This window comes from Callospermophilus lateralis, chromosome 4 (assembly GCF_048772815.1).
Source record: "Callospermophilus lateralis isolate mCalLat2 chromosome 4, mCalLat2.hap1, whole genome shotgun sequence".
Classification (NCBI taxonomy): Eukaryota; Metazoa; Chordata; class Mammalia; order Rodentia; family Sciuridae; genus Callospermophilus; species Callospermophilus lateralis.
This window is the reverse complement of record NC_135308.1, coordinates 66084833-66104516: the sequence shown is the minus strand read 5'-3', so window position 1 is coordinate 66104516 and position 19684 is coordinate 66084833. Positions and strand designations below refer to the sequence as shown.

At 37.9% G+C, this 19684-nt stretch overlaps 1 protein-coding gene across 8 annotated transcripts in view; it reads right to left on the bottom strand.

Moving 5' to 3' along the window:
- Erc1 (ELKS/RAB6-interacting/CAST family member 1) overlaps nt 1-19684 on the bottom strand; it is a 532578-nt gene that overhangs the window by 59125 nt on the left and 453769 nt on the right. The window lies entirely within an intron of this gene.

Below are 19684 nucleotides of genomic sequence, written 5' to 3'. Positions count from 1 at the left end.
AAAATTGGGTCATGTACATTTTTATATTAAACTTTTTCTTAAATAAATTTTTTTAATAGCAAAACAAAACAAACCAAAACACTGTAGCATAGTGGTATAAAAACAGACACATAGGCCAGTGATACAGTATAGAAGACACAGAGACAAATCCATTCATCTACAATCATCTGATCCTTGAAAAAGGTGTCAAAAATATATTAGAGAACAAACATCCTTTTTTAATAAATGATGCTTGAAAATCTGGTTATCCATATGTAGAAGAATAAAACTAGAACCTTATCTCTCATGCTGCACAAAAATCAAAATGGACCAAAGACCTAGGAATTTGACCAGAAACTATGCAACTCCTAAAATAAAATGTAGGATCAACACTCCAGCATAGAGGTATAGGCAAAAACTTTCTCAATTCAGGAAATAAAGCCAAGTTAATAAATGAAATGGTGTCAAATTAAAAAGCTACTGAACAGCAAAAGAAACAATCAAGAATGTAAAGAGAGAAAATATAGAATGAGGAAAAATCCTTGCTAGCTACTCTTCTGACAGAGAATTTATATTGAGAATATTAAAAAAAAAAACCTCAAAAAACCCAATTAATAAATGGGCAAATGAATTAAACAGATACTTTTGAAAAGAAGAAATACAAATGGCCATCAAATACATTTAAAAAAGTTCCAACATCATTAGCAATTAAGGAAATGCAAATCAAAACTAACTTGAGACCCAGAGTTTGAGGAGGCTGAAGCAGGAGAACTGCAAGTTTGGCACCAGCAACTTAGCAAGTCCCTGTCTCAAAATAAAAAATAAAAAGTCGTGGGAATATAGCTCACTATAAAACACCCTTGGTTTAAATCCTCAGTACCAAAACCAACCAACCAACCAACCAAACAAACAAAAAAAAACCCAAAAAACACACACAAAGAAAAAACAAAAAGTTACACTGAGATTTCATCTCTTACTAGTTAGAATGGCAGTCATTAAGAGTACAAACAATAATAATTGCTAGAGAAGATGTGGAAAAAAGGAACACTTTTTTGGTGGGACTGTAAATTAGTACAACCACTATGAAAATCAGTATGGAGGCTCCTTAAAAGACTAGACATGGAACCATCATATGACCCAGCTATACCACTTCTCAGTATTTACCCTGAAAAATTAAAGTCATCTTAGTAGAAGGATACATGCATACCTATGTTTATAGCAGCACAATTCACAAGAGCCAAACTATGGAAATATGTCACTTTGCATGGGTTACCCTAATGTTGCATCTTTGGGGGCCCTAAAAGTCCTAGTGGCCTTTAAAAGGAACACAGAAACAGCTACATTGAAGGAATCCTCACAGATATTTATATAGCAGAAAAACATTTTATAGGAAAAAATGGAAGAAAGACTCTGGCTTAGTCCCAAACTATTCTGAATTATGAAGAAAAGAAAAGAATGGTAAATTGAATTTAGAGATACAAAGGTAGACAGAACATGATGAGAAAAAAATTGAGCCAAAAATACTCTGGTGAGATTATAATTAAAAAATAAAAGCAGCATTCCATTCCTGTGTATTATTAGAGCTTACTCTATCAACTACTGTAGTTCAAAAAATGTGGAGTATCATATAGTCTAAATTTGCCAACAGCTTTAGGCTAGAACAAAGATCATAGAATTCTAGAAATTTCTGCAAGTTGTTAAGTATTTGAGTTAATGTTTAGGAAGAGATCAACTCTAAAGATACAGAAATTTGATGTCTTCTGCCAATGTTCCCACACCTTGCTCCTATCAATATTTCTATGACTTCCTTATAAAGCATGCTTTAAAAACAAAGATTTTTTGCATTAGACTTTGGAAAGTATGCAAAATCTATAGAGAAGTGAATGCTGGCTATATGCAGTTCAGCAAATAGCACCTACAAGCTATACAGAAAAATATGAATTTACAAACTACTCTCATATTCATTACATAAATGCCTCAAGAAAAGTATGTTAGTTATTATCAAACCCATTTTAGAGATGAATAAACTGAGGCTCCAAAAGATTAATGAATTAATGCTTATTTATTTATTTAGTTGTAGTTAAACACAATATCTTTTATTTATTTATTTTTATGTGGTGCTGGGGATCAAACCTAGGGCCTTGCCCATGCTAGGAGAGTGCTCTACTGCTGAGCCACAATCTGACCTCAATGCTTTTTCTATTATAGTAAATAGGCATCTACATTTTTTCTTGGGTAATTCATGTTAAAAAGGACAATGGACATGTGTAAACCTTAAAGAATCTAATAGTTCTGTGTATTAGGTCTACAAAAATGATAGTTTATCTTAATATTATGTCTGTCAGAGAGAAACAACTTTGTCATATGAAAGGCTGGGATAAAGCTCTGTACAGGTCACGTAAACTGATCAACCCTGCTTCACAGTCACTCTGGAAAGCCAAAACCACATCAAGGAGAAATGATATGCAGTAGAACTCTATCCACGGAGGGACAACAATTTTTATAACCAATTCCTTCTCTGTTTTATTCTTTGCTATGAGGTAAGGCTGAACAGGTACAGGTCACTAGAACATCCTCTTAGCTCAGTCAGAGATTCAGGAATTTGGGCTGGTGAGAATGTTGGCATAGAAAGTTCCTTTTTTCTTTTTACCAAGGGCTTCTGTAAGTTTGGCAGTAAAGAGAGGGAAACAAAGTTTCCATCTGCTGTAGCAAGAAAATATCACTGTCCCCATAAGAGATGTGGCTATATCATCAACCAAAAAGTGCTCTTACTGTGAGCCACCAACACATGACAGCACAAATGCCTTACCACAACTCTGCATATGTTGTGGTTTGGATGTGTCCCCCAAAAGCTCAAGTGTGAGACAATGCAAGAAAGTTTACAGGTAAAATGATTGGGTTGTGAGAGTCTTCACCTAATCAGTATGTTAATCCCCTGGTAGAGATTAAATGTAGGCAGGCAGGGTGTGGCTGGAGGAGGTGGGTCATGGGGGACATGCTTTTGGGGTACATATTTTGCCTGTGGCAAGGAGTCTCTTTCCACTTTCTGGTACCACACCCTGAGCCGAATTCCTCTGCTTCACTCTTCTGCCATGTCATGCTGCCTCACCTCAGGTCCTGAAGAATGGAGTTGGCCATCTATGGATTAAGACCTCTGAAACTGTGAGCCCCTAAATAACCTTTTTCTCCTCTGATTGTTCTTTTCAGGTCCTTTGGTCACAGTGGCAAACAACTGATTAAAACAGAATACGGATCATTGCTGTGACTAACCTAACAATGTGGTTCAGACACTTTTGGAATTTTGACAAGTTTAGAGATGCAAGTTGGAAAAGCTTTACAATGTTTTAAGTGGAACTTAATGGGCAACGCTGGTGGGAGCTCAGAAGAATAGACTGCTGACAGGACTATGGACAGCAAAGATAGGATTCATGAGGTTTCAGAGGAAAAGGAAGACCCTACTGGAAACTGGAGTAGAGGTCTTTCATGTTATATTTTGGCTAAAAAGTTATCTGCAATTTTCCTGTGTCCTGAGACTTTCTGTGAATCTAAATTTAAAGAGGATATACTTCTTAATTTGGCAGAATAAATTTGTAGGCAGCATAGTATTCAGGTGGTGGCATGGATATTACTGGTGGCTTTTAGCCAAGTTTATTGTGCTAATCAGAAGAGGAAAGCAAAGCAGAAAGATCTCGAAAACTTGGAGTTCTGCCAGAAGAGTGAGTAAAACTGGGGCTAGACAGCAGGAAAGATGGCTTGAGGGCAATTCAGTAATAGGCAAGACTGCACCCATCTCAGGCTCCAGGGTATAAAAGTAAAAATTTCTTTGAGCATAGACTGGTGGGGCACCCTGCTTGTACAAGAGACCCTAGAATTTTTTTTTTTTTTTTTTTTGGTATCAGGGATTTGTAAGGGTCTGGCGAAGCGGAGGAGGAAGAGACCACCAAGAGACTGACTTTATGCAATAAGCAGGAGGGGGTTTATTGAGATTCCAGCATGCTGGGGCTCCGTGCCCACTTGAGAAGGGAGAGCAGCCCGGAGCCCCGGGCAGGGGTTGAGCAGCGCTTAAATACACTTTTTGAGGAGGGCGGGGGCTTTGCATACATCAGAACAAATCATCATGAGGCACGGGAAAATTGAACAACAACTCTGAGACATGATTAGTACATTCATTGGTGGGAACAGATTGGGCAGGGGTGATTGGTCACTCCTAAGCAGGGTACACTTCAAACTGATTGGTTTTAGGGCCTAAATGCCTATGTGACAAGCTACACAGGGTCCCAGGTTATTAGACAACCAGAGAGTCAGTGGGAATATTTACTGGGCAGTTCCGATATTGTCCTAACAGCTACAGGAATTTCAGGTTTTGGAGGTAGCAGAGGAATTTAACAATACCTGGTCTTTTACTTTTTAACTCAGGCCTTGCAGCTTAGAAACTTTTACATGCTCGGTCTTTTACACTTTAACTTCAGTTTCTTTTACCCTTACAGATTGAACTCAGGGGCACTCAATCACTGAGCCATATCCCCAACCCGAATTTGTATTTTATTTAGAGACAGGGTCTTACTGAGTTGCTTAGCACTTTGCTTTTACTGAGGCTGGCTTTGAATTCGTGATCCAGCCTGCTGAGCCACTGGCCACTGTGCCGGGCCTAGGAAGTTTTTTTCACCATGCTTAGTCACCCAGGCACTCAAAAGCTGCTGCAGCCAGAATCCTTGGAGGCTTCTGTTCAAGGTGGTCACATCAACCACATGCTGCTGGATCTGCCATAATGCAGAATGCTGGAGTTACGGGGTCATGAAGGTGTCCACTGAGATTTCAAAGGAAGGCCTGGGAGGCCAGGCAAAGTGCAGCAGGGTTGAAGTCCCTGTGGGCAGCCCCTGTGAGGGTGATGTATGGAGATATGAGAAAGCCAAAGCTGCAGCAGAGACCCCCAAGATTAAAAAATGGCAGCAATGTAGAACCTCTGCCTAGGAAACTACAAGAATTGAGCAAAGACAGGCCAACAGAGAGGACACAGGGGCTGCAACCAGCAAAGCTATAGGGGCGGAGCTGTACAATCTTTGGAGACAACGTCATCATGCCATGTGCCCCAGCTGCTAGACATGGAGTTATAGGAATTGTTTACCCTTCTAGCTGGATTTTAGTCTTACTTTGGTCACATCCTTTCTTTCTATGCTCCCATTTCTTCCTTTTGGAATGGAAATGTTTACTATGTGCCTTTATAAACAGGATACATGTAACTCACTTTCAATTTTTGCAGAAGCTCATGCTAAGAGTTTGCCTTGAGTCTCAGAGAATACTTTGGACTTGAACTTTTGGGCAATCTTGGAATTGTCGAGACTGGGGACTCTTGAAAAATGGACGAAATGTATTTTGCATCGTAAGATTGGCATAAGCTTTTGGAGGCCATGGGCAAAACGTTATGATTTGGATTAGGTGTCCCTCAAAAGCTCATGTGTAAGACAGGGCAAGAAGGTTTAGAGGTGAAATGATTGGGATATGAGAGACCTAAATTAATCCTGCTAGAGATTAAACCAGTGCTAACTGTAGGAAGATAGGGTGTGGCTTGAGGAGGTGGGTCCCTGGGGGTGTGCCTTTGGGGTTTACATTTTGTCCTTGTTGAGCAGAGCTCTCTCTGCTCCCTGGGTTGTTCCCAGCAGCTTTCCTCTGTTACACTCTTTAGCTACTATGTTCTGCCTCACCTTGATCCCTGAGGAATGGAGTTAGCCATCTATGGGCTAAGACCTTCAAAACCACGAGACCCCAAATAAACTTTTTTTTCTTTATGGTTTCTTTTGTCTTTTTAACTTTTTCTCCTCTAATTGTTCTTGTGAGGACCTTTGGTCACAACAGCAAAAAAGCTGACTAAAACAGATCTGTAGATTAGAGGAAAGGGAACATAGGGTGGGAGGAGGAGAGGTAAGGTGGAAGTACTGGGGACTGAATTAGAGCAAATTAAATTCCATGCTTTTATAATTATGTCAAAATGAATCCTAGAGTTATATATAATTAAAAAGAACCAATAAAAATTTTTAAAAAGATTTAACCTAGACTATCTGCTTACTAAGTCATTATGAGTTATTTTTCTTCTTCCTTTACTATTAAATATTAGGATATTAGAATTACTGTTGTCAATGTGGGAGGTAACAAACTTTCTGAATTAAATGCTGTTTTATTCATAATACTATTCTGACTCTTCTAATTTTGTACAGCATTCTAGTCATTCTATCCCATCTATTGTTGTATAGCATCTACAACAATATTCTGACTCTTTAAAAATAGAATATAAAAAAGAAATGTACAGTTGGATAAGGTGGTGCATGCCAGAAATCCCAAGAACTCAGGAGGCTGAAGCAGGAGGATTGCAAGTTTGAGGCCAGGCTGGCCAACTTAGTGAGGTCCTAAACAACTTAGCGAAACACTGTCTCAAACAAACAAATGAACAAACAGACAAAAACATACACAGAGGAAACCATATTATCTGGCAATTGGCTACCCAGACAACACCAAAAATTATTATTCAACAAGTATCTGGCTGCTTCTTGATGATTTAAAAGTCATAAAATAGATTTTAAGACAAAGAATATTCCTGGAAAGAGGTTTTTTTTCCTCAAAATGACAAATAGGTCAGTTTATTAGGAGGGCACAGCAATCATAAATTGGTAGTGTAAGGGTTCAGCAAAGCGTCGGAGGAAGAGACCACCAAGAGACTGACTTTATGCAATTGGCAGAAGGGGATTTATTGAGGATCCAAGTCAGCGCGCTGATGCTCCAGGCAGGCTCGCTCAAGAAGGGAGAGCAGCCCAGAGCCCAGAGCAGAGGTCAAGCAGTGCTTAAGTACACTTTTTGGGGAGGGTGGGGGCTTTGCATACATCAGAACAAATCATCATAAGGCACGGGAAAATTGAACAACAACTCTGAGACATGATTAGTACATTCATTGGCGGGAACAGATTGGGCAGGGGTGATTGGTCACTCCTAAGCGGGGTACACATTCAAACTGATTGGTTTAGGTCCTGCGATGCCTACGTGCCAGGCTACACAGAACCCCAGGTTATTAGACAACCAGGGAGTCAGTGAGAATATTTACTGGGCAATTCGGGTATTGTCCTAACAGCTACAGGGATTACAGATTTTGGGGGTAGCAGAGGAACTTAACAATACTTGGTCTTTTACTTTTTAACTCAAGCCTCGAAGCTTTACAATGCCCAGTCTTTTACACTTTAACTCAGGCCTTGCAGTTTAGAAACAGCTTAGAAATTTTACCCTTACAGTAGGCAATCAACCTAAAGCTTAATGCTACATGAAAGAAAAATTGACAGAATTCATAGGACAAACAGAAAAACCCCCAATTAGAGTGGAAGATTTTAATATTCCTCTCTCTGAAATTAATAGAAAGAACCCTCCTGCCCAAATTTCAGGGAAGACATAGAAGATCTAAAAAACTCTACCAACCACCCAGAACTAACTGATTCTTATACATCTCAGTCAACAACCAAAGAATACTATTTATTTTAAGTGAACAATGGTATGTTCACCAAAACAGATCATATTCTGGGCCATGAAACAACAGCATTAATCTCCAGGATATACAAAGAACTCAAAAAACTTAACACCGAAAAAGAAATAAACCAATCAATAAATGAGCAAAAGAAAAGTCTCAAAATGTAAAATAATTAAAATACTACAATGTACGTTCTTTAATCAAGTGGTATTAAAGGAATGTCAAAAGATTTAAAGAATTTTTTTTTTTTTTGGTGGTATTAGGAATTGAACCCAGGGGCACCCCTTTTTAATTTTGAGACAGGGTCTTTTTAAATTGGCCAGGTTGGCCTAGAACTTGTTATCATTCTGCTTCAGCTTCCCAAGTAGCTGGGATTATAGGCATGTGCCACAGCACCTGGATTAACAGGTTTATTTGAGCAGACAGCATTCATGAATTAGGCAAACAGTTGGGAACTCTGAGGAGGGGACCGGAAGACTTTTGTAAGGTGAAAGTGGATGCAAGGCAAAGAACATATCTGGTTGGTAAAAGAGGAACAGCAGCCTTACTGGTTTGTTTTTTACAGTGCTGGGAATACAACTCAAGGGCCTCACATGTGCCAGGCCAGCCAGAGCGCTCATCCACTGACCTATAATTCTAAACCTTTATTTGGATTATTCTTGTGGAAAGTTCCAAGTTTTTTTTTTTTAAACAGATACAAATTTTTATACCTTTATTTATTTCTTTAAATATATATTTTTTTTAGTTGCAGAAGGACACAACACCTTCATTTTATTTATTTATTTAGTGGGGCTGAGGATAGAACCCAGTGTCTCATGAGTACCAGGCAAGCATTTTACCACTGAGCCACAACCCCAGCCCTATACCTTTATTTTATTTATTCATTTTTATGTGGCGCCAAGGATTGAGCCCAGTGCCTCCCATATGCTAGGCAAGAGCTCTACCAATGAACTACAATCACAGGCCCTCCTAGTTAGAGGTTTGTTGAGCAGTTTCTGATTGATTAAGCTTAGGTATTGGAAAATCCCTGGTCAGGGGTTAGTTGGTGGCTTTTGACTGGCCTAAAAATATTTTATTTAATTATGCAATTAAAACTGACCTTTTATATTAGACTGATTTCTGATTTGCTAATGTAGGGACCCAGGGTGCTAGAGTCACTTCAGCCTAAAGGCCTCCTAATATATTTTATTTTTAGTATCAGAAGTCAGTAACAATAAGACATCTAGGAAAAACCGAACACTTTTGAATCTACAATAGATATGTTTGGATAAAACTCTGTTCATCAAGGGAGAACAATTAAGCTAGGTACAGAGGCATATGCCTACAATCCCAGCTATGTGGGAAGCTAAGGTAGGAGTCTGAGGCCAGCCTGGACAATTTAGTGAAATCCTTGTTAGATAGGTGTTAGCAATGGGCAGTGAAATGTGAACCAATAACAGCAGGGTCACAGGGTTTCTTTGAATTGCCTTTAGTGAACAATCAAGTAACTTGTAAAACAACAGGTACACTAATCCTGAATAAACAGGTGGAAACAAAGGGAGCCAGTTAAGAAATATTTCAAGAAAGAAAAATTGATGTGGTTAACTCCTGGCAAGGTCTATTAAGGTCACTGTAAAGTTAGAATTTACAGCAATAGTTTCTCACCATATTTCAGAAGGGAAATTTCTTCAGTACATTACACTAAGGTAATGTCACTGACCTCAAAACCCATATTACCATAGATTCACTTGTGGATGAAGCTCCCTTGAATAGGATGGTTGCCATGATAGTTCTGGAGGGGACCAACTAGAGTCAAAAACTCCCCTTCACGATGTGGAGGAGGAGTTAAACATCTGATTGGTAAAAACTGATGAAGAAGGTGGAACTCAGTTTTCCTGGCAAACATCAGGCAGTAATAAATTTGGAAGCAGCATTATGTCCTTTGTTATTCCCTTATGAAAGAGAACTCTCTTTTTGAATTTTACTATCACTCATAATAAAATTCTCTTGCTTGGATTTTCATGTCTGACTTTAAATTTTCTTTCTTGGGACACAAGAACTGAGATTTGGAGCTTCAGATCCCCACTTTATTGTGACATAACACCTGTCTTAAAATAAAAATAATAAAATGTCTGGGAATGCAGCTCAAATGCCCTCAGGTTCAATTCCTAGTAGGGGGAGAATGGGAAAGGAACAATTAATATCTGCTGAATAAATAGTCCACACAGCTGATTACTCTCATTCCTTCCATCAAAGCACTGGATCCAGAGGAAAGATGGCCAATAATGCATACCTTGCTCTCTGTTCATCCCACTAACAGGAAATATACTTGTTTTATAAAGTGGTCCAGATAACTTTTTCATCTAGAATTTTGCTTTAAATTTAACTAAGATCAAAAACAAAGCAAAAACCATGCCTGTAATCCCCAGCAGCTCAGAAAGCTGAGGCAGGAGGATCCCGAGTTTGAAGGCAGCCTTAGCAATTTAGCGAGGCACTTAGCAACTCAGTGAGACCCTATCTCTAAATAAAACATGATAAAGGGCTGGGGATGCCGCCCAGTGGTTAAGTATCCTGGTACCCCCCCCCGCCAAAAAAAAAAGATCTTAAAAGACAAAGAAAAACCTGTAAAAAAAAATCCAACTCCAACTTAATTGAAGCTGTAAGATTAGTTAAATGTCAGACTATCAGTAGTATTTTTTTCTGAATCCAGTTTCTAAAAGGTGGTCAGCAAATTTGTATCTCTACTGAAAACTATCTCTTTGTTTAATTTTTATTTTTTTTAGTCATACATGACAGTATTTTGATATATAATACATACATGGAATGTACATACATCAATCATATTGTCTGTTCTATTCTGCTGCCCTTCCTATCCTCCCTACTCCTCCCCTCCTCTCCCAACCTTTCTCTCTATCCAATCTAATATGACACACTTTTTTTCCTTTTTCTCATTATAACATCATATATGTATAACAATGAGGTTCTCCTTCCATCTTCTGTGCAACTCCCCTTCTCCCCCCTCTTTTTCCCTCCCACCTCTCTACAGTCTTCTTCTCATGCTCTTCCTCCCTATCCCATTTTGAGTTACCCCCCTTATATCAGAGAAGACATTTGGCATTTGTTTTTTAGGGATTGGCTAACTTCACTTAGCATAATCTGCTCTAATGCCATCCATTTGCCTGCAAATGCCATTATTTTATTATTTTTTAGTGCTGAGTAATATTCCATTGTGTATAAATGCCACATTTTTTAATCCATTCATCTATTGAAGGGCATCTAGGTTGGTTCCACATTCTAGCTATTGTGAATTGTGATGCTAAAAACATTGATGTGGCTGTGTCCCTGTAGTATGCTCTTCTTAGGTCTTTTGGGTATAGTCCGAGAACGGGAATAGCTGGGTCAAATGGTGGTTCCATTCCCAGCTTTCCAAGGAATCTCCATACTGCTTTCCCAAATTGGCTGCACCAATTTGCAGTCCCACCAGCAATGTATGAGTGTACCTCCCCCGCCTACATCCTTGCCAGCACTTATTGTTGTTTGACTTCATAATGGCTGTCATTCTTATTGGAATGAGATGGTATCTTAGAGTAGTTTTAATTTGCATTTCTCCGGATTGCTAAAGATGGTGAGCATTTTGAAAACTATCTCAATTCACCTAAAAACTCAGTTCAGAGCTGTTAAGTATCCTAAATTCAGTCATTGCATCTATTACAGGTGAGTATCTTTGTTAAAAGAAACCCCAAATGTGAACATATTTAAAAATAATGATTATGCAAATACTTCCTTTAAAGACCTGCCCTAAGCCGAACAAATGAAGGGAGCCCAAACTGCACAAATGCTTTAATATGCTAATAGAACAATCAACTAAAATAAACAAATAGTCCAGTTTCAAAGCAGAAAACAACAGGCAAAAAAACAAAAGAAAGAAAAAAGGCGAATGGCAGTTTTATCCATTTTGAAACCTTGAAAAATCTTGAACTATTCACTTGGCAAACATTTCTTCACTGAGAAAAGTGTTTCAAATTATTCAGTGAATATTTTCAATATATTTTGCCAGATAATTAGCATTACTTTTAGTTTTTTAATTAAAACATTTTCATTGCAGTAAGATACATGTAACAGAATTTCCCATCTTAACCACTTCTAACTAAAATTCAGTAGTGCTAAGTATACTCACACTGTTGTAACATCATACCCCAGAATATTTTCATCTTGCAGCATTGAAACTCTATATCCATTAACAACTTATTTCCTCTGTAATTTAAGTTTTTAAAAAGTACTTTGTGTCCTGAATAAAATGCACCCAGGGATTATAATTATTTGAGGCAAATGCATTTGTAGTTTACTAAGCCTAAAATATATTATCAGAAACATTTCTACTCAGTAGGATTTTAAGGAGTTTCTTACCGATACTCTTCATTAATTTTTTTTTTTTTTTTTTTGCAGTGCTAGGGATTGAACCCAAGGTCTCTCACATGCTAGGCAAGCACTCTACTATTGAGCAATATCCCCAGCATCCCCTTCATTTTTAAAATTTAATTTTGACCTGGGGTTGGCCTCAAATTTGTGATTCTTCATTGTTGGGATTTTGGTGTGGGCCAAAGTTCTACTTCATTAGTTTTAAATTGGATATTCTTATGGAAATATTCTTAGGGGAGAAGAGATATCTATCTTTAAGTTCCTGGCTGAGACTCTTATAACAAAAGGCAGATTAGTAAGAGTAAAGCATTCAAATTTATTTAATATAAATTTTACATGACACAAGGAGCCTTCAGAAAGACATCTCGCCCCCACCACCAAACAGGGAACTTTGTATATTGTTATGATGTCTGATGAAGAGAATTCTGTGGTGGAGAAACTTGATTGGAAGACAAAGTGACTCTTGAGTGATAAAATGGGGAAAGGGGCTCAGTGAGGTCTGTTTTTCCCTGTGTGCCTCTGTCATTCAAGATAAAAGGATATTCCTTTCCTCCAGGTAAGTACCCCTAGAATGAAGGTTTTATGACCTACTTTAGAAGGTCAGAGAGTTCTTTTATGGCATGCTTCAGGGGAGAAGTGCAGGGGAAGGTCAGATAGACCTTCCTGTTGCTGCTATTTTCTCAAATGCCAAGATGCAATATTTTGGGGCAGCCTGTCCCAAATGTTATCATTTATTCTCCTTCCTCCTATAATTACTAGAAGCATAAAGGCATTACAACTTCTTTAAACAATGCTTCTGGTTAGGTTTCCTTGTTAGAGGTGGATCAAGCTTTGGCTTAATCAGATAACATTGAGGTTCAAATCTGGCTTCTACTACTACTTACTGGCTATATGAACTTGGGTAAGTTAGCCAAGTTCTCTGTAGCTTAATTTCCTAACTAGTAAAATACTGAGAATGGTGTCTATCTCCTGGGATTGTTGTATTGACTGAATAAGAATATGCTTATGATATATCCATACACTTAGCAGGCACATAGCAGGTATTCTTTAAAGAGCAACTCTCAGTATTACCCATCATTTAGTTTCAATTCCCTAAAGTCCTTGTCAAAAAATTCCTTTTCCAAAAGTTGTTTTTGATTTCGACACAAGTTTAAGCTGCTTGGAATAGGGGTTGGGGAGCACATCCAAATTGTTTATGTATTCCAGTGTACACCAATAAAGGTAAGAAACAGTATCCCCTAAGAAGGAAGGGACTACTGAGCGACTTACTGAAGATGGAGCGCAGAGAGTGGGAGGAAGCTTAGTCATAGTAACAACGGAGGACAGAATTTTGAGACAGCTAATGAGAACCCAGGAAGAAAGGATTAGGAGTAAAGGGAGTAGAACCCTCTGGAAAGCAGGAAAAACAGAAAGACAAGAGGATTTTATTTCTATTGGGGGTTGGGGGGTGAGGGAATTCTGAGAATCCTGATAGGCTGAAAGCAGGTTTCTAGGACAAAGAAAAAATACTAGTTTGAGACAATTTGGAGGACAGAAGCCAGGGCAAGCTATTAAAGGGAAATGAGGTGGTACAAGGATAATCTGAATCCAGAGCTGAAGACTAAGAAACTCTCACTCTATCCTCCTATTTAAAGAGCCAAAAGCTTTGTAGGGTTTTGAACAACCAATAAAAAAAAAAAAAAAAAAAAGAATGGAGGGTATTTGGGGGCCTTCTCATTAAGTTGTTCAGATGTTTGAAGAAGGGGAAAGTTGAGGATCTGAAGGTTATCAGCTTTCAAATATCAAAAGTAGAGACTTCTTTCTATTATATACACCCAAAGTATAAAATGTTAAGATGGGCTTTCTACTTGCTAAGAGAATAAAAAGGAAAGAAATAAGAAAGAAAAAAAAAAAAAAGAGCCAAAAAGGCGGGCACAGTGGTTCACACCTATAATCCCAGTGGCTCTGGAGGCTGAGGCAGGATGATTATGAGTTCAAAGCTAGCCTCAACAATGGTGAGGCACTAAGAGTGCCTCAGTGGTTGAGTGCCCTTGAGTTCAATCCCAGGTACAATATATATATAGCTAAAAAGAACAACAAAAAAAGAAAGGAGAGAGGGAAGGAGGGAGAAAAAGGAGTAGATATCATGCTAGAAGTGGCCAATGTTATGGTTTAGATGTGAGATGCCCCCACAAAAAACTCTTGTGACAGATGATGCAGGAAAGTTCCCAGGTGAGGTGATTAGATTATGAGGGCTGTAATCTAATCAATGAATCCAGCCATTTGGTGGATTAATGATCTGAAAATACTACTGTATTGGTGGTAACAGCAGGAAGGTAGGATGTGGTTAGAGAAAGTAGGTCCCTGGGCAGGAGCTTTCGGGTTTCTATTTTGTCCCTGGTGTCTTTTCTCTCTCTCTGCTTCCTGGCTGCCCTGAGTTGAGCAGCACTCCTCCTCTATTCTTTCTGGCTATGATTTGCCCTACATTGCACCCAGAACAGTCATCCTGTGTCTTCATGTTAAAGGAATTTACTAGCTAACTTTGAAGGAACAACCAAGCTATACAAAGGCACTGTTTGTAAGCACTTTCTATTACCTCATTTGATCATCAATCAGTTCTATGAGGCTTATGTATTATCCTGATTTTACAAATGAAGAATCATTGATGATTTGGAATTAGGTCCAACACCTGCATCCTGAGAAGGACCCCAAAGCATGAGAACAAGCCCAGGAAACAATCTGAGAGGACAGTGACTTAGACAAGGTCTAAGGGAAGCCAACTACTAATAAAACTCAATTTGTAGCTGTTCGTGTGAACCCCTCAAGTGTATATTTTGTCTATTTGAATTATGGGTGCCCTATAGTAAGGTAAAAGTACGAGTGGGGGCTAATCATGAAATGAATGAAAAGAAAGACACCTGTTTTAGCTGACTGGTTCCCCTTCTGACTCCTACATGTTATGTGAACCACAGGTTACTAGAATAAAAATTCCTACCGAAAATACATTCAGTTAACAAATGAAAAAGATTTCTAAATTATCCTCACTTCATTTTACTTAGCATGAAATGATAGGAGCCAGATTCTAGGACTTCATTATGATCTTCCTTTAAGTTTATCTAAGTTCTTTTGTTTCTAGATACTTTTCCTATCTCCCCTTTCTACATTTCCCTTTCTTGTACTAGTAATGCTGACTTTAAAGTTCATTGTCAATTTTATTCTCTTGGTTTCAATGTAAACTACTTTTTCTACTCTGGATTTCATGAATTTGGAAGTTAATTATATCTACCTATATATGTACACATACTATTCAAATTGCATATAAATATGTTTTAATCTGAAGTCCTATTAAAACTATGCATTGTTCCAGATACCAGGAATCCGAAAGTAAACATAAAAGACCCTATCTTGGCTGGGGGGGTAGCTCAGTGGTAGAGTATATGCTTAGCATAAATGTATTAGGCCATGGATTCAATACTCAGTACAAAAACTAAAATGAAACAAGACAAGTTCCTATCTTTGCAGTGCTTACATTCCATAGTAAAGGAAGAAGAAAGTAAAAAAAGAAGAAAGCATTAATTAAAGAGATAAGAGTGTGGTGTGCATAAGCTAAGTTAGACAGAAAATCTATGCTCTGAAGCTCCCTGTTGGGTTGGCCAAGGTCAGATTTGCACCACTGCTTGAGATTCTAGGAATGAGCAATAATGTTACTGCTATGGGCTGAATGTTTGTGCCCTCCCAAATGTGTATGTGGAAATCCTAATCTCTAATGTGTATCCAGAGATGGGGCCTTGTGAAGTAAGTATACCATGAAGGTGGAGTCCTCATTATGGAATTAATGCCCTTGTATGAAGAAATATGAAAGAATCTGCTTCCTTTCCCCACTAATGAGAAGCTTGCCATCTGCAAAGCAAAAAGCAGGCCCTTCGGGGCTGGGGATATAGATCAGTTGGTAGAATACTTGCCTAGCATGCACGAGGCCCTGGGTTCAATCCCCAGCACCACCAGCAAAAAAATAAAAAAGCAGGGCCTCACTAAGAACTCAATGGTGATGGCATCCTAATCTCAGACTTCCAACCTCCAGAAATAAATGTTTATTGTTTAAATAACTCCATCTATGATAGATGTAATAAGCCTAAATTAAGTCAGCTACATAATAACTCCTCAGTAAATCAGTTAAACAGATTTCTGGGTTTAGATTATATTAGACCTAATGTAATTAGGTTGTTAAATGATTATTAAGTCCTGCTGAAATTCTACTTAGCGAATACCTAAGAGGAATGTCTGAAAAGAGCAGAAGGAACCATGAGAGAAAGCTGACTGCATTTCACATGGATTTTTCTTAGGCTGAGGGCAGAGAAGAGGCTATATCATTCTTTTTAAGTGGAGGTAATCCTTGGTCTGAGCATCTTAGGAGGGTTTCTTGACAGTTAATTATTTTAAAGACAATGTCACTGACTAAATATCTTTTATACAGGTGTGTACCACTTTATAGGGAATTTCTTTACAAATTTCAAGGTGTTTTTCCAAGGGGAAAAAAATCTCAACATATAGAAGATCAAACTTTTGGTGATGAAACAGAGATACAATTGCTGATATTTCTTTGCTATCTCTCTTTTTAAAAATAATTTGTAGTTGTGGATGGACAGAATGCCTTTATTTTATTCGTTTATTTTTATGTGGTGCTGGGGATTGAACCCAGTGCCTCATGCATGCTAGGTAAGTGCTCTACACTAAGCTATAGCCCCAGCCCTACTCTTTCTTTTATTGGCAGCCACTAGTCCCTTTCCAGACCGCAGAAATGGCTGGGGACCTTGAGTCACAACTTTCAAATCTATTTTGCATTCTTACTTATAAAATGAGGGCGCTGGACTAGATATAATAATAATAATAACAACAACAATAACAACAACAACAACAACAACTAACATTTACTAAAAACTTACATTTCCTCTAGATAGAGCTAACGTTGATGACAACAGCAACAATAAAAATAGTGACAGACATACTGAACTTGCTGGGTAAATACTGTTCAAAGCATTTACATTAAGCTAGGAATTTATCTAGCAACCCTCTATGCCAGGTACTAAAAATCTCATTTTTGTAGACAAAGAAACTGGAGTTTAGAGAGTTTAGGTCACTTTCCCAAGGCCATTGGGTAGGTGAAGGAGTCTAGATTCAAAGCTGTGCAGTTTGGTAGCAGAGACATTTCTCTCACAACTCATCTACTTCTTAAAACCATTACCACCTTAAAGATGAGAAATCGAAGTACAGAAAGGTTGCATGCCTTGTCCAAAGTCGTACATAATAGGTGGGGATGTAAGGATTTGAACCTGGGCATTCTGTTCCAAAGCCTACACTCTGAACCCTTACCCTAGCTACACTACCTTCCATGAAATGGCCTCACTGCAAAACCCCTTTCAGCTCTGTAATTCTATGATTCTCTTTCCCATCTGAGTATTAGTTATCTTTAGTAAGACTCATACTTTGCAAGTAATTGGTGTACTGCAAAAATGGTTTAGTTGCAAAACTTTAAGCTCTTAAGTTTGACATAAGAATCATCAATTGCAAGTTTGAAATTAAAGTGAGAAAATCTGTTCTCTGTAGAATTAGCAGAAATAAGAGAATGAAATTGGATACCAAGTCAAAACTTCTGCAGTGTTTTAGGGGTTACTCATGCATTACTTAAGTAAAATTATTATCATATAATGATTTTTGTAGCATATTTTAGAAAGTTTGAAAGACTAGATCATGGAAATTCCAGCTATGACCAACTAACTGCAATTGCACTGTGTTAAACCAATGGCAGTAATAGTTTCATTCAGTAAGCTCAATAATGCAATAATTAGAAAAAGTAAAATCAAAAGCATCTGAACTCTTGCTAGGAGTTATTCTATTCTGGTAGAAGAAAAAGTAAAATAGACACTTTTTGGAACAAATATTCCAAACAAATGTGATGGTTTGTTCACTTTTCAATCTCCAAGGAAAGTTATCTATGGATCTTCTTTCTCAGAACATTAACATGTTTCTTCTGATTCACTAGAAAAAGTGAATGCAAGAAAAATATCAACCTGTTTATGTATGTGGGGGAGGAGCTTCCTTCTGAGACAAGCCAAGAAACTCCCATATTCCTCCAAATGGACAAGGCAGAACCATGTTCATTCCTGAGAAACAAGTAAACTACATTATATGTCTCCTTTATGGCTGATGATGTCAAATATGTACTCCTGTAGGGTGGCAGAAAAAGACAACCAGAACACTGATTGTCTTAGTTTTAGTTTTCTCTGGCAGGTAGTACTTGAACCCAAAGAGCTTCTTGGTCGATACTGTGTATTTCACCTTCATTTGCACCCACAGGATAAAGCTGTTTGGAAAGCTGCCCATCTCACAGTTTATGGCCCATTTCCACAACTTACCTCTCCATCCTCCTTGGCTGTGTTCAATAGTTAAAAGGGCTACATAAGACCATATCATTTTAAGCAGTTTAACATCAATACACAGACATTTCAGGGAGAACTGACTCCAAAACAGTGAGATCATCAATTAGCATCAGCAGTGAATTCAGGGAGTGCAAGGCCACCAATATGTGTGAAGTTATTAATCATAATTATTACTTTTCTAAGAAAAGGATTTCCGTAGTCAAACCTCAAGGGCATCAGATCAAAGGGTGATACTACCACATCTGGACCATATTTTCTAGCCAATTGGCCTGGAAAAGAGAATCTAGACAGTGTCCTGGCAACTGTTGAACACAGCAGCGTTCTATGAAGAGGGAAAATAATTCTTTAGACTGACTTCTAAAGAGTCTTCCTTTACTTCTTTGCTCTTCCTCATTTTTAGGGAAAGTTTGAAAGCAATGTCAAAGCCTGAGGGCGTGTTCTAGGTACTAAACCTGAGAATTCGGAGTACTCTTCTATAGGCAGAAGCAAAAGGAATAAAGTGTGGTTCACAATCCACTTAAAAAAAATGGACTATGTATTTAAAATTAATTATCATAAGAAAGACATCTCAAACCCAGGTTATTTGATCAATTTTCTATTGCCAGTTTGATTTAAGTATAAATCTAACCAGGACACTGTGAAGGTAATTTATTAACAAAATCATTACTAGAGAAATTTAGTCATATGCCCTGGAAGTTCTCCCAAAAATGTATAGAAAGAAATTGTAAAAGTGACTATTAACACACATAGAAGAAAAAAACACCACAAAATCCACCCCACTATGTCAAATCCACAGCAATACACACAGGAATCATGTAAAACAGAAAAAAACAGAAAGCATACCAAAGGATTTCATAAATTATACAGAAACAAGATGTGAGAATGATTGTGTAAAAAGAAAAAATGAAAACAAACAAAAATCACTTCTGTAGTTAAGGAAAGCTGTTTCTCACCGTTCTGAACAAAATGGCTGAACTAAGAGCATCTGATTGGCTATGCCCATATACCCTCCTCCTCATCCTATGGGGAGAGATGACAAAGGGAACAATGCCCCGGGGCAGCATGGGAATGAAAAAGAGTTGGTTAGTATTAAAACAAAGACAAAGACATAATGTAGCAGAAAAGAAGTTCTTAATTCCTTTTTTTTAAATTTTAGATTCTAATCCTCTGAACTCTTGAAATTAGTAATTATTTTATCATTACAGTTCTGTCTTCCTGCCTTTCTCAAATGTTGTCTCTCTGTAATATTATCCAGCTGAGATTTTTTTTCTTTCCTTTATGTTATGCCTTTTCTTTTTTCACCTCTGTGCCAACCACCCCTCCAATTCTCTGTTGTTTCATGGGAAGGATCTAACATGCATCTTAGATATGCTGGCATAAATACAAT